Below are 14486 nucleotides of genomic sequence, written 5' to 3'. Positions count from 1 at the left end.
ATTTGTCCTTTTGTGATTGACTTATTTCACTCAGCATAATGTCCTCCAAGTTCATCCACGTTATGTGGTGTTTTGCAGATTCTACATTATTCTTGTATAGTTGTATAGTATTCCATTGTGTGTATGTACCGTAATTTGGACCTTCCATCTTCTTTTGATGCTTCCCGCATCATTCAATATCTTGCCCATAGAATCTTTCAATATTGCAACTTGAGGCTCAAATTTTTCCTCAGTTCTTTCAGCTTAAGAAATGCCAAGTATGTTCTTCCCTTTTGTTTATCTAACTCCAGGTCTTTACACATTTCATTATGGTAATAGGCTTTGTCTGCTTGAGGTGCTCTTGGAAATCTTGTTTAACTCTTTTATCTTATCATTTCTTCCATTTGCTGTAGCTATTCTCCATTCAAGTGCAAGTTGCACAGTCTCTTCTGACATCCATTTGGGTATTTTTTTCTTATCTCATCTTTTTAATGACCTCTTGCATTCTTCATGGATGATGTTCTTGATGTCATCCCATAATTGTTCAGGTTTTTGGTCATTGGCGTTCAATGCATGAAATCTATTCTTTAGATGGTCTCTAAATTTAGGACGCATATATTCAAGATCATATTTTGGCTCTCATGGACTTGTTTTAATTGTCTTCAACTTCATGTTGAACTTGCATATGAGCAGTTGATGGTCTGTTCCACAATCAGCTCCCAGCCTGGTTTTGGCTGAAGATGTTGAGCTTTTCCATCACCTCTTGCCACAGATGTAGTCAATCTGATTCCTGTGTATTCCATCTGGTGATGTTCACATGTATAGCCACTGTTTTTTTTTGTTGTTGTTGTTGTTGTTGTTGAAAAAAAATGTATTTGAAAGGAATAAGTTGTTGGTCTTGCAAAATTCTATCATGCAATCTCCAGCATTATTTCTGTCATCAAGGCCAAATTTTCCAACTACTGGTGATTCTTCTTTGTTTCCCACTTTTGCATTCCAGTCACCAGTGATAATTAACACATCTTGATTGCATGTTCTGTCAGTTTCAGACAGGGGTAATAAGCCAGCAACCTGGTGGCAGGCTGATTACATTGGACCACTTCCATCATGGAAAGAACATCATTTTGTTCTTACTGGAATAGATACTTATTCTGGATATGGATTCACCTTCCCGGCATGTAGTGCTTCTGCCAAAATTACTATCCATGGACTTAAAGAATGCCTTATCCACCATCATAGTATCCCACACAGCATTGTTTCAGATCAACGGACTCACTTCACAGAAAATGAAGTGCAGCAATGGGCCTATGCTCATGGAATTCACTGGTCTTACCATTTTCCCCATCATCCTAAAGCAGCTGGCTTGATAGAATGATGGAATGGCCTACTGAAAACACAATTATAGTGCCAACTAGGTGTCAATACCTTGAAGGGTTGGAGCAATGTTCTCCAGAAGGCTGTATATGCTCTAAACCAGCATGCAATATATGGTTGTTTCTCCAATAGCCTGGATTCATGGGTCCAGGAACCAAGGGTTGGAAACAGTAGTGGTACCATTCATTCACTATTACTCCTAGTGACCCACTCAAAAAAATTTTGCTTCCTATCCCTGCTACCTTATGCTCTGTGGATCTGGAGATCTTAGTCCCAAAGGGAGGAACACTCCTACCTCAGACTGATACTGATTGCATTGAACTGGAAGTTAAGAATGCCACTTGGGCATTTTTGGATTCCTCATGCCTCTGGATGAACAGACAAAGAAGGGCATTACTATACTATCTAGTGTGATAGATCCTGATTACAAAGGGGAAATTGGATTGACACTACATAATGGAGGTAAAGAAGAATATGTCTGGAATACAGGAGATTCTTTAGGACGTCTCTTAGTACTACCATGCCCTGTGATTAAAGTCAATGGAAAATTACAGCAAGCCAATTCTGATATGGCCTAGACCCTTCAGGAATGAAGGTTTGGGTTACCCCACCAGGCAAAGACCAGCTGAGATACTTGCTGAGGACAAGGGAAATACAGAATGGGTGGTGGAAGAAGGTAGTTCTTAATATCTGCTATGACCACATGACCAATTGCAGAAACAAGGACTGTGATTGTTATATTTCTTCATTGTATATGTGCATGAAATATTTTTGTTTCCTTTTGTTATGAACTGTAAAATATAAATAAGGTTAATACGTTTCAGTTGTATGTGTATTAGCGTATACTGTTAGGCGTAAATATGACCTTATAATTGTCCTTATTTAGAGATTATATATGGTTAAGAATATGTGTACAACTGCCAAGTTGACAAGGGGTGGACTGTGATAGTTGGAGCTGTGTGTCAACTTACCTGGACCACAATTTTGTGTGGTTTAAGCAATTGTGATGTGGGTTGTTCCAATGATGAGATCAGATGTATATGTTTTGAGCAGCCAATCCATTGAAAGGGAGTTTCTCTAGGAGTGTGGCCTGCTCCCAGTATATTTATGGACATCCTGGGAAAAGAGACACTCTTCTGTGGATCAGGATTCTGTTGTGCTGCCACAACTATGTGAGAGAACAATCCACCATTTGGCCTGGAGATCTTGGATTCATCATTTGTTGGAGTCAACAGCCAGTATACTGCCTGACAACCTTGAACTCCTCAGCCCCTGCAGCTGCATGAATTGGGAAAAGCCTTCAGCTTGATGTTTGATCCAAGAACTTTGGACTTGCCAGCTTATATAAGTGTGTAAGGCATTTTCCTAAGATAAATTTCTCTTTCTCTCTATATATAAGCTTTACTTGTTTTGTTTCTCTAGAGAACTCAGTCTAACACACTTATGTTGAGGTATAATCCATAGTGAAGGAGCTTCATTAGTAAGTGCTTCAAATTATCTTCACTTTCAGCAAGCAATGTTGCGTAATCTGCATATTGCACGTTGTTAATGAGTCTTCTTCCAATCCTGAAGCCACATTCTTCTTTATATATTTCAGTTTATCAGATTATTCAGCACACAGATTAATACTAAAGGTGAAAAGATACAATGCTGATGGACACCTTTCCTAATTTTAAGCCATGCAGTTTCCCCTTATTCTGTTTGAAAAACTGCCTCTTGGTCTATGGATAGGCTCCTCATGAACACAATTAAGTGTTCTGAAATTCCCATTCTTGCAGCGTTATCCATAACTTTTTATGATACACATAGTTGAATGCTTTTTCAATAAAACACAAGTAAGCATCCTTCTTGTAGTCTTTCCCTTCAGCCAAGATCCATCTGACATCAGCAATGATATCCCTCACTCCACATCTTCTTCTGAATCCAGCTTGCATTTCTGGAATTTCCTTGTCAACTGTTTGTGAATTATCTTCAGCAAAATTTTACTTGCATGTGATATTAATGATATAGTTTAATAATTCTCACATTCTGTTGGATCACCTTTCTTTGGAATGGGAAAAAATATGGAACCATTCCAGTTAGTTGGCCAGGTAGCTGTCTTCCAAATTTCTTGGCATGAGTGAGGACTTCCAGCACTGTGTCTATTTGTTGAAACAACTCAGTGGGTATTCTGTCAATTCCTGGAGCCTTGTTTTTCACCAGCTTCTTCAGTGCAGCTTGGACTTCTTTCAATACCATTGGTTCTTGATCATATGCCACTTCCTGAAATAGTTAAACATCAACCAATTTTTTTTGGTACAGTGGCTCTGTGTATTCCTTCTCTCTTTTGATGCCTCCTGTATCATTCAATATTTTGCCCATAGAGTCCTTTGATATCATGACATGAGACTTGAATTTTTTCTTCAGTTCTTTCAGTTTGAGATATGTCAACTATGTTCTTCCCTTTTGGTTTTCTAATTTTAGATCTTTGCACATTTCATTATAATACTTTACTCTGTCTTCTTGAAATGCCCTTTGAAATCTTCTTTTATTTCATACACTTTTATTTCATCATTACTTCCATTTGCTTTAGTTACTCTTCATCCCCGAGCTAGTTTGAGAGTCTCTTGTGACATCCATTTTGATCCTTTCTTCCTTTCCTTTCTTTTTAATGATGCTTTGCATTCTTCATGTATGATGTTCTTGCTGTCACCCCACAACTTGTCTGGTCTTTGGTCATTGGTATTCAGTGTGTTGAATCTATTCTTCAGATGGTCTCTAAATTCAGATGGAATACAATCAAGGTCAAATTTTGGCTCTTGTGGACATGTTTTACTTTCCTTCAGCCTCAATGTGAAATTGCATATGAGCAATGGATAGGTCTGTTCTATAGTCAGCTCCTGCCTTGTTCTTTCTGATGATATTGAGTTTTTCCATTGTCTCTTTCCACAGACGTAGTTGATTTGACTTCTGTGTATTCTATCTGGTGAGGTCCACATATAAAGCAATCATTTATGTTGTTGAAGAAAGTATTTGCAATGAATAAGTCATCCATCCTGCAAAATTCTACCATGCCGTCTCAAACCTCATTTCTTTTACCAGGCCCACATTTTCCAACTACTGATGATTGTTCTTTGTTTCCAACTTTCGCATTCCAATTACCAGTAATTATCAATGCATTTTGATCGCATGCTTGATCCTCAAGTGCCTTGAGGAGACACAGCCATCAGTGTGTCTGCCAGTGGACTTCCAGAAAGGGTCAGATTGGAACAGGACTGTGGTTTAAGGAGGGTCAGAGTGGGGACAGGGAGCTGGGGCCTCCTTCCCCTGAAGAGCCTCCATCTTTCTGTCAGTCCTCCAGCTGCCTGATCAAGCTTCTCTGACTCCAGACCCATCAGGACAAAGTCCTGGCTCAATACCAAGATAAATTTTTTCTCAAAATTTTTGGACCTTGCTTCTCAGACTCCTGTTAGGCCCTAATTCTTGCTCCCAGCCAACTGAGCCTGACTCCCAAGGCTCTGGGTCTGGGCTTCTGACAGCCTTAGGATCTGCTCACCTAGACCAGCACCACAGCCTTCTGGAGGAACCACTGAAGGTAGAAGTAGCTTGTGAAGAGGACTCAATGTCAACAGCATTGATTAACATTGATCCGTTGGAAGGATCTGAAGAGCTTTGACTAGGGGCCAACCTAAGAGAAATTATTCTACCTATAGCATCTAGAAAGTACTAGAAGAGAGAATTTAGCACCTAGAAGGTTCTAGAAGAGACAATTTAGCAGTAGGAGGTCATCATCAGGAAAGAAAGTCAGGTCTGAGTGGTAGTGATGAGAAGGCATGGTTTGGCCCTGGCATCCCCCAGCCATCAACTCCACTTTCCCATCCCACTCTCCCTCAGGCCACATTCACCATGCCTGCACTGACCAGCCTTGCCTCAGTGCACCCCCTTGTCCACACTCTCACAGATTTCCAAGTCTCCTGAGGTGTCTCATGAGCCAGTAAGAGGACCAGTGAGCAGGTTAACATTTCATCACACCTCTTCTAACCTGTTTAGTGGCTTATACAATCTTAGAAAAAAAAACGAAAAAACCACAATCTTTTAAATGCGAATGGCTGGGTTCTCCAGGAATGTAAAAATTTTTTAGTGGAAACAACGATATGTTATGGTTAGTCACTGCCACTCTGTTTACAACTGGTCTTGAGCAGTAGCTTTGCTGCCTTGGCCTCAAAGGAGGGAGGCCTGACTCAGTGGGAGGAAGTGGTGTTTCCACTGTGACTCGCAAGAAAGGCAGAGCTCAAAAACAGGTGGTTAGGGGAGTAGATTGCATGTCATTGGCATTTCCCTATTGTGTTTGTGAAGTAAGGTGGGAATATACACTTCAGGGTTACTTGAATCTCATCTTTTACAAGAAATCAGAAAGGCTGGTGGAACAAGGTCAGGGCCAGTGAGTGTGTTGGAGTCTAGAGAGCGTATGGCTTCTGCCCCAGGAGGGGATGGCTGGTTCCCTGAGTCTTGGCTGGCCAGCCCCCAAGCACTCATTGTCCCCACTGTAGGCTGAGTGCTGAGGGCCAACAAGAGCTGCCTCACTCCAGCTGATGCCCAACCCCCTGCCCTACATACACACACCAGGGCCACATCCACTGACTTACAACACAGTGGGAGCAGGGTGTGAATAACAGGCATGAGGTCTGCACCAGGAGTGTGATGCAGCCCAAGGTACAACATGCCAGTGTTCCTTGAAATTACTAATCCTCCAGAAGGCAGCATCATCTGCTTTCCTGCACTGATGTTCTGAGAGGATTCCCACTGAAGTGATCAGATTCTTTTGAAACCAGTTTTATATTATAGAGGTAAGCTCACAGTTTCTACAGCAGAGTGAGAGCTGTCTTAATAAGAGGTACCCAGCTTACAGCCAAGAAGAGCACACACTCATGTGAGCTGCGGTGGCCTCTGCACCTGTGGGAAGAGCAGGTAGTATTCCCAGATGGACTGCCAACAACAAATCTAGAAACTAATATTTATGGACATGGGTTTGTGTTATCTCTGTCTGAACTATGCACCCAACCAGAATGCATGTCCACACCAGAATGCCCTGATCCAAACTGATGAAAGTAAGAGTCAGTCACCTTTGACATAACACCTCAGAAATTCCTTTCTGCATTTAAACTGAACTGAAGAAAACAAACCAGATAAAAGACTTCATTGAAAGGTTTTCATTGAAAACCACAGATACAGAGGAAGCAGGGAGTTTGCTAGACATGCTGTCTGCGGGCAAGCATTGATATTCCATTCACCTACTTGGGTTGCAATAAAGCACCAAAACAATGGGAGAAAAAAAAAATCCCCACATTTTCACAAGAGGTTTACTGGAAAATCTTCTAATAAATATAGTCAGAAGTACAAGCATAGCAATCTTGAAACCAGCTTCTCATCATTTGAATATTGTTTTTGGAAATATCTCTCTCTCCATGGTGACTGCACCGTAAGCTCGGCAGTTCAAGGCCCAGCACAGAGATCTCCTTCAGGTCACTTAGTCCACCTCACAGTGTGGTATTGTTGGCTTCCTAGAGACAGTTTTTTAAAAGAAGCTTTGAATTCATGAGCCTTCCCTTTTTCTAGATGAGGAAACTGAGGTCCCCAAATCAAAGTGAGTCATCAATAAACATATACTAAACATCTAGTGGGTGGCAGATATCATTTTGGCACTGGAGTAGGTAGTGAGCAAAGCTGACAGTGACCCTGCCTTCAGGAAGCTTATATACTACTTCAGAGTCAGATAATCAATGAACACCTCATTGTATTGTCAGGTGGTGACACATGCCAGGGAGGGAGATGAGGCAAAAAAAAAAAAAAAAAAAAAGTGAGGCCAGCATGATGCATCCAGGGAGGCAGAGGGGAGGTGTGGCTGGAACAGAGGGAGGTGGGGTGAGAAGTAAGGAGGGGAAGTCAGAGAGCAAGGGGAGGGCTGGGTTTCTTAAAGCCCTGCAAGGACTGCGGTGTCACTGCAGGAGAGAATGAGGAACTGTGAAGGTGCTGAGCATTTAGAAGCTACTGCACAGTCTGGAGAGATTGAAGGTGGTGGCAGGGGACAATTTCTGCATACATTTTTAAGGTAGACCTAACAGTATTTGCTAATGGAGTAGATGTGGGGTATGAGAGAAAAAGAGAAGAGTTAAAAGGGATTCTAAGAGTTTGGTAAAGCATAGGGAAGAATAGAGGGGACGGGGGAAGTTTCTACCTTGGAAACATTCACCTTGTGGCACTTCTTAGACACTCATCTGGAAGTTGAGGCTGGAAACATAATTAGGAATGGTGAACATAGGCATGGCATTTAAAAGACAGTGTTGAGATGAGGTCCTAGGCTGAGCCCTGAGCACTCCAGTGAGTGAGGGCAGGGACAGGAGAGGACCATCAGAGGTGACCTAGAGTCCACAAAGAAAATGCCTCAAAAAAGACTGTACTCCAATACATCCTTTGCTGATGAGTTAGTGAATAACACAGACTAAGAATAGAACTTGGGGTCTGGACTGGAGGTGATGGCCTTGATATGAGCTGTTCTGCAGATATGAAGATGAAAATCTAGATGAGTTTTACAGAGCCTGAGTAGAAAGGGAGGCAGATGTGCACACAGACCATTCAAAGAGAAGAAAATGAAATGGAGGAGAAATATTTTAAGGCAGGAGCTGATACAGAATGATCCACTAGAAAGAGAAAGATTGTTAATGCCTGAGAAAGAGGAGACAGGAAATGGTGCCCAAGCAGTGGGGCAGGAACAAGGACAGTGTGTGGGGCTCTGCTAGCAGTCCCCTGTCCTCAGGGTTAATAGAGCCCAGATTATGTTCCACCTCCTCTAAGTTCTGCCCCAGCCCCAGTAAGGAGGTGGTGTTTGGTCTGAGCCTATAGTGTGAACTCAGTCCTCCTGTCAAGACAAGGCTTTAACATGATTGAAAGCAGGGGAGAAAACATCTTGGGGGTTCTGGGAAGGAGCCCTTCTTTTACACAGTGTTGCAAGGCAGGAATCTTCCCTTCTGTTTTCTACCCTTGGATTTTGCCTTTGCTCATAGTAGCCACCTTTGAGGGACCACATTTTAAGAGGAAAAGCCAAATGCTGAGAATGGCAGTAACCTTGGTCATTGATGATGTCATGGGTCACTCAAACCCTGGGGCCACACCCTCAGCCTGCTCAGTAAGTGAAATGATATATGTCATTGCTCTTTTCAACTCATCAGACAGCTTCTTGAATTTGCTTTGGTCTTGGCAAGTAGGCATAGATGTTTTAAGCTTATCCTGGAAAATCCATGCTGGTCCCATCATCAGTTATTGATAGTTGTGGGATCGTTGCTGTTGTTAGGTGCCATAGAGTCAGCTCCAAATCATAGCAACTGACAGAATAAAACACTGCCTGGTCCTGCACCATCTTCACAGTCTTTGTCATGCTTGACCCCATCATTGCAGCCACTGTTTCAACCAATCTTGTTGAGAGTCTTCCCATTTTTTCACTACCCTCTTCTTTACCAAACATGACATCTGTGGTAGTTAAGGTTATGTGTTAACTTGGCTGGGACTGATTTTGAGTGGCTGGGCAGCTGGATGTAGTCATTCTCCATGATGAGATTGGTGATCAACCCCATGGTAGAACCTACTGGAGCAGCTGAGTAGCTGCCTTAGGGACGTGGTCTGCTTCCAGTACATAACGAGAAGTTTTGAGAAGGGTCTTAGCAGCTTTTGGCAGGCTTGAATCCTGCATGTACCCGAGTTGTCATTCAGCAGCCTGCCATGTTGTCTGGTGATCTTGGGAATGTTAATGGACTTGAGTTTGTGGCCTGCTGTGCAGCTTGATAATTTTGGGACTGTGCCATTTTACTTATTGACCTTGGGTTTGTCAGCCTCAGTAGTCAGCAGCTTCTGGAGTGAAAAGACACCTCCAGCTCCAGTGGGCCAGAAGCAGGAGGCAGAGCTGAAGCACAAGGTTGAGGGGCTTTCACCCAGCCCCTAGAGCTGGCACTTGGAACTTGGACTTCTAGCCTCCAAAATTGTAAGAGAATAAACTCCTGTTGTTAAAGCCATCCCATTTGTGGTATATTTCTGTTACAATGGCACTAGAGAACCAAACCAATATCATTCTCCAGAGACTGGTCCCTTCAGACAACATGACCAATATACGTGAGATAAAGTCTGGCCATTCTTGTTTCTAAGGAGATTCCTACTGTACTTTTTCCAAGATAGATTCTTTTGGTAGTCTGTGGTTTTTCAATATTCTTCACCAATACCACAATTCCAATGAATCAATTCTTCTTCAGGGAGCTCTGGTGGTGTAGTGCTTAAGGCATTTGACTGCTAACCAGAAGGCTGGAGGTTCAAACCCACCAGCCACTCCTCAGAAGGAAGATGGGGCAATCTCCTTACATAGAGATACTGCCTCGGAAACCCAAGCAGGGATTGCTATGAGTCCAATCAACTCTACAGCAGTGAATTATTTATTTTTTGAATTAATTATTTCCTTTTTTATCAGCTGCTCATATGCAAGTTTAAGTTGAAGCTGAAGAAAATTAAAACAAGTCCAAAAGAGCCAAAATATGACCTTGATTATATCCCACCTGAATTTAGAGACCATCTGAAGAATAGAGTTGATACACTAAACACCACTGACTGAAGACCAGAGGAGATGTAAGATGTCATCAAGAATATACTATATGAAGAAAGCAAAAGGTTATTAAAAAGACAAGAAAGGAAGAGAAGACCAAAATGGATGTCACAAGAGACTCTGAAACTAGCTCTGGAATGAAGAGTAGCTAAAGTGAATGGAAGAAATGATGAGATAAAAGAGCTGAACAGATTTGAAAGGATAGCTTGAGAAGACAAAGTAAAGTATTATAATGAAATGTGCAAAGACCTGGAATGAATTGTGGGGTAGTTAGCCTCAAAGAATGTGAATGAAACTAAGAACCATGATATACGCTCACAGGAACTAAAGGACAAGACTTGTGGTACTTAGGTTTGTGCAGCATCTCCTGCATCCCTTTGGTATGACATTGGGCAAGTTATTTAAATTATCTGTGCCTCAGTTTCCTCAGCTATAAAATGGGATTAATATGGCATTTACCTCAGAGTTCTTATATGGATTAAGTGGGGCCATATGTGTAAAGCAGTTTAACCAGTGCCTGATCCATAGTAAGGAGCTCTGGTGATGTAATCCCTAAGGCATTTTACTGCTAACCAGAAGGCTGGAGGTTCAAACCCACCAGCCACTCCTCAGAAGAAAGGTTGGGCAATCTACTTCTGTAGTGATAGTGCCTCAGAAACCCAAGGAGGGGTCGCTATGAGTTGGATCCCACTCGATGGCAGTGAGTTTGGTTTGGTTTTTGGATCCATAGTAAGTGCTGCAGTGTTAGCTATGATTAGAAATGGGTTCTAACCTAGAGAGGAGGGTTCTTATTGTAGAAAAATAAAGACAAAAATAGCTAAATTTTACCGAATATTTATTGTGTGTCAGGCATAGCATAATCTGCTTCATAAAGGTTATTTCATTAGCTCCAGTTGGTCATTATTTTCTGAGATCTGTTATTTACCCTGAACTACCTAAGGGTCTTGGTCTCTGATTTGGGGTTGGTTTACTCAGAGATCCTAGCATCTCTCAGAAGAAAAATCAGTGGTGGTCCAGCTCGGCAACATGTCAGAGAATTCTGCTCCTGGTTTGCACCTTGTGGGGCACACTCCCTCTTCCTTGGCACAAGTTGGCCAAAGTGGATGCCTAGAGCTCTCCTGGAGGGACTAGGAGGTGCCCTACACAGAAGATCTAAGAAACACACAGAAGGAAACACAGAGTGAGTGTCTTTGCCTGCCCAGGTTAATGTCTTGTGCTGGAGGGAGTAGGGAAAGCCAGGATGGTGCCCGCTGATCACCAGGAGAAGATGCAGGTGGCAGTCATGTGAAGGGTGCCTTCCAGGAGCAGGTTCCCAAGAGTGGTAGTTGGGGAGTGTCTGGATCATGATCACCAGCCTTCCGTCAGTTACTGCTGACATCTGCACAATTCAGATTTCTATTGCAACTCCAGATATTTCTGTGGTCATGTCACTGCTCTCTGCTCAAAGCTTCCAAAGGCTCCCCAGGGCAACTAACTAAGTGCAACCTCAATAACATTCTGAAATGGCTGTGTAGGCACCTCTGTTACACTAACCTTTGTCGCCCTATGGGGAATTCAAGTTTGCAGTTTTTTTCTGGCACAGACTTGTCCTGCAATGTCTTAGGGACCAGTGGAGAATCCTAAGAGCTGACAGCTGATCCCAAGACTTCTAGATATCAGGAGCCAGTCTCTGTCTTAGCCTCAGTGGGGTGGCTGGGTGAGAAGCCTCTGATGAGCTCCTACACTTCTTACCTTTTCAGTCCTCCATGTAATAATTCCACCACCAAGTGGTTAAAAACAGCCACAATTTAGGGAGCATAGTGGCTAAGACACTTGCCTGCTAACCAGACGGCTGGCGGTTCAAACCCACCAGCCACTCCTCGGAAGGAAGGTTGGGCAATCCTACTTCCGTAGTGATACTGCCTCGGAAACCCAAGGAGGGGTCGCTATGAGTCAGGGCTGACTCAACGGCACATAACAACAACAACAACAAGTACTTTATGGGAGCTCTGATAGCATAGTGCCTAAGGCACTTCATTGCTAATCAGAAGGCTGGAAGTTCAAACCCATCAGCCACTCCTCGGAAGGAAGGTTGGGCAATCTACTTCCGTAGTGATACTGCCTCGGAAATCCAAGGAGGGGTCGCTATGAGTTGAGCCCGACTCGACAGCAAACAACAACAAGTACTTTATACCTGTTTTTTCATTATTCCTCCTACCAACTTTTATTTCACTGCCTAGTTTAAGTGAAGATTTTGTTGTTAGATGCCTCAGGGTCTATTTTCACTCAGTGACCCCATGTGACAGAGTAGAACTGCATTACAGAGGTTTTCTGGGCTGTAATCTTTATGGGTCAGTGAAAAAGGAGAAGACCCTCAACAAGATGGATTGACACAGTGGCTGCAACAATGGGCTTAAGCATAGCAAAGATTGTGAAGATGGCTCAGGACTTAACAGTGTTTCATTCTGTTGTGCATAGGGGTCACTCTGAGCTGGCAACATCTCAATGGTGCCTGACAACAACAGCCTAACAAATCTTTATGGGAGATTGCGAGGTCTTTTCTCCCATGGTGATGCTGGGTGGGTTCCAATCTCCCACCTTTTGCTTAGTAGCTAAGCTCTTAACCACTGTGCCAGCAGGGCTCTCAAACATTCATTTGACAAGGGCCTACACAACTGGTGTGTGATAGAAGTAGATCTGGGGCTCAGGTCTGACCCCAGAAATAGTGGGCCTTTCTGAATTTTCTGAGAGGAGCACTCCGTGTTTCTTTCTTAGTCTTTTGATAAGATGAATTACATTGATTGGTTTTCAAGTGCTGAACAAATTTTTCATTTTGGAATTAAACCTCATTTGGTGCTGATATTTTACCCTTTTTATATATTACTGGCAGAGCTCTGGTAGCATAGTGCCTAAGGCACTTGACTGCTAACCAGAAGGCTGGAGATTCAAACCCACCAACCACTCCTTGGAGAGAAGGTTGGGCAATCTACTTCCGTAGTGATACCACCTCGGAAACCCAAGGAGGGGACGCGTGGGCCGACTTGACGGCACATAACAACAAAAACATATATGCTGGATTTGGTTTGCTATTATCAGGTTAAGTATTTTAGGGTCTAAGTTCACAAGAGCTAATGGCCAATAGATTTCTTTCTTTGTAATGCCTTTGTAATGTCTTTGCTTGGTTTAATATCCAGGTAATGCAGGAATTACAAAAATAATTGGGAAATGTTCTCTTCTATATTCTGAAAGAGTTTGTGTAGAGTTGGTATAATTTGAATATTTAATAAAATTCATTAGTGAAGCCATTAGTCCCAGAGTTATCTCTGTGGCAGGATTTGAAACTGTGAGCTCAATTTCTTTAATAGATAGAGACTAGTCTGGTTATTTAGTGATTTTTATTTTATTTTTTTGAATGAGCTTTGATAGTTTGTGTCTGTTAAGAAATTTTTCCATTTCATCCACCATATCAAATGTAATGGCATAAAGTTGTTCATAATATTCTCCTTTATTAATTGTCCTTTTAATGTCCTTTTAGTGGATATTCAAGTAATATTCCCCTCTTTCAACCCTGATTTTGGTAATTCATGTCTTCGCTCTTGTTCCTAAATCACTCTGGGTAGAGATTTATCAATTTTATTGACTTCTCTCTTTTGGTTTCTTTAATTATTTTTCTCTTGCTTTTTTTTTGTTTCAATTTCATTCAGTTTTGTTCTCATATGATTATTTCTTTCCTTGTGCTTGTTTTAAATTAAATTTGTTCCTCTTTTCCTATTTTCTTAAGGTAGAAGCTTAGAGTTCTGATTTGAGACCTTTCCTGTTTTCTTATGTAAGAATGTAATGCTAGTCATTTCCTTTTAAGTATTGCTTTAGATGTGCCACTCAGATTTTGATATATTGCATTTTTATTTTCATTCACTGCAATTTTTTTCTAAATCACCTTGTGACTTTTTTTTTTTTTGGCAAAAGCGTGCTGTTTAATTTCTAAATATTTAGGAATTTTCCACGTATCTTTCAATTTGTGAATTCTAGTTTAATTCCACTTTGGTCAGAGAACGTATTTTTATGAGTTCAAATGTTTTAAATTTATTAAGATTTGTTTAATGGACCAGCATATGATTTATCTTGGTGAGTGTTGTGGATGTACTTGAATATTATGAGTATTCCACTGTTACTGAGTGGAATGCTCTGTAAATGTCAGTTAGATGAAGTTGGCTGATATTATTGTTCAGATCTTCTATATCTTCATTGATTTTCTGTCTATTCCACCAGCTATTGAGAGAGAAGTGTGGGAGTCTTCAACTAGAATTACAGATTTGTTCATTTTTCCTTTCAGTTTCATATTTTTGTTTTATGTAAACTGAAGCTTTTTTTGGTTTCATATACATACATGATCATTATGTCTTCTTGATGAATTGAACCCTTTGTTACTATGTAATTCCTCTTTTCATCATCGGTAACAGATGGTTCTGAAATTTACTTTGTCTGATATTAATAAAACCATGCTAGATTTTTTTTTAAATTAGTATTTTCAGGT

Source organism: Orycteropus afer, unplaced genomic scaffold (assembly GCF_000298275.1).
Source record: "Orycteropus afer afer isolate SDZICR_OR568_19922 unplaced genomic scaffold, OryAfe1.0 scaffold00027, whole genome shotgun sequence".
NCBI lineage: Eukaryota > Metazoa > Chordata > Mammalia > Tubulidentata > Orycteropodidae > Orycteropus > Orycteropus afer.
Note: the sequence above shows the minus strand (reverse complement) of the source record.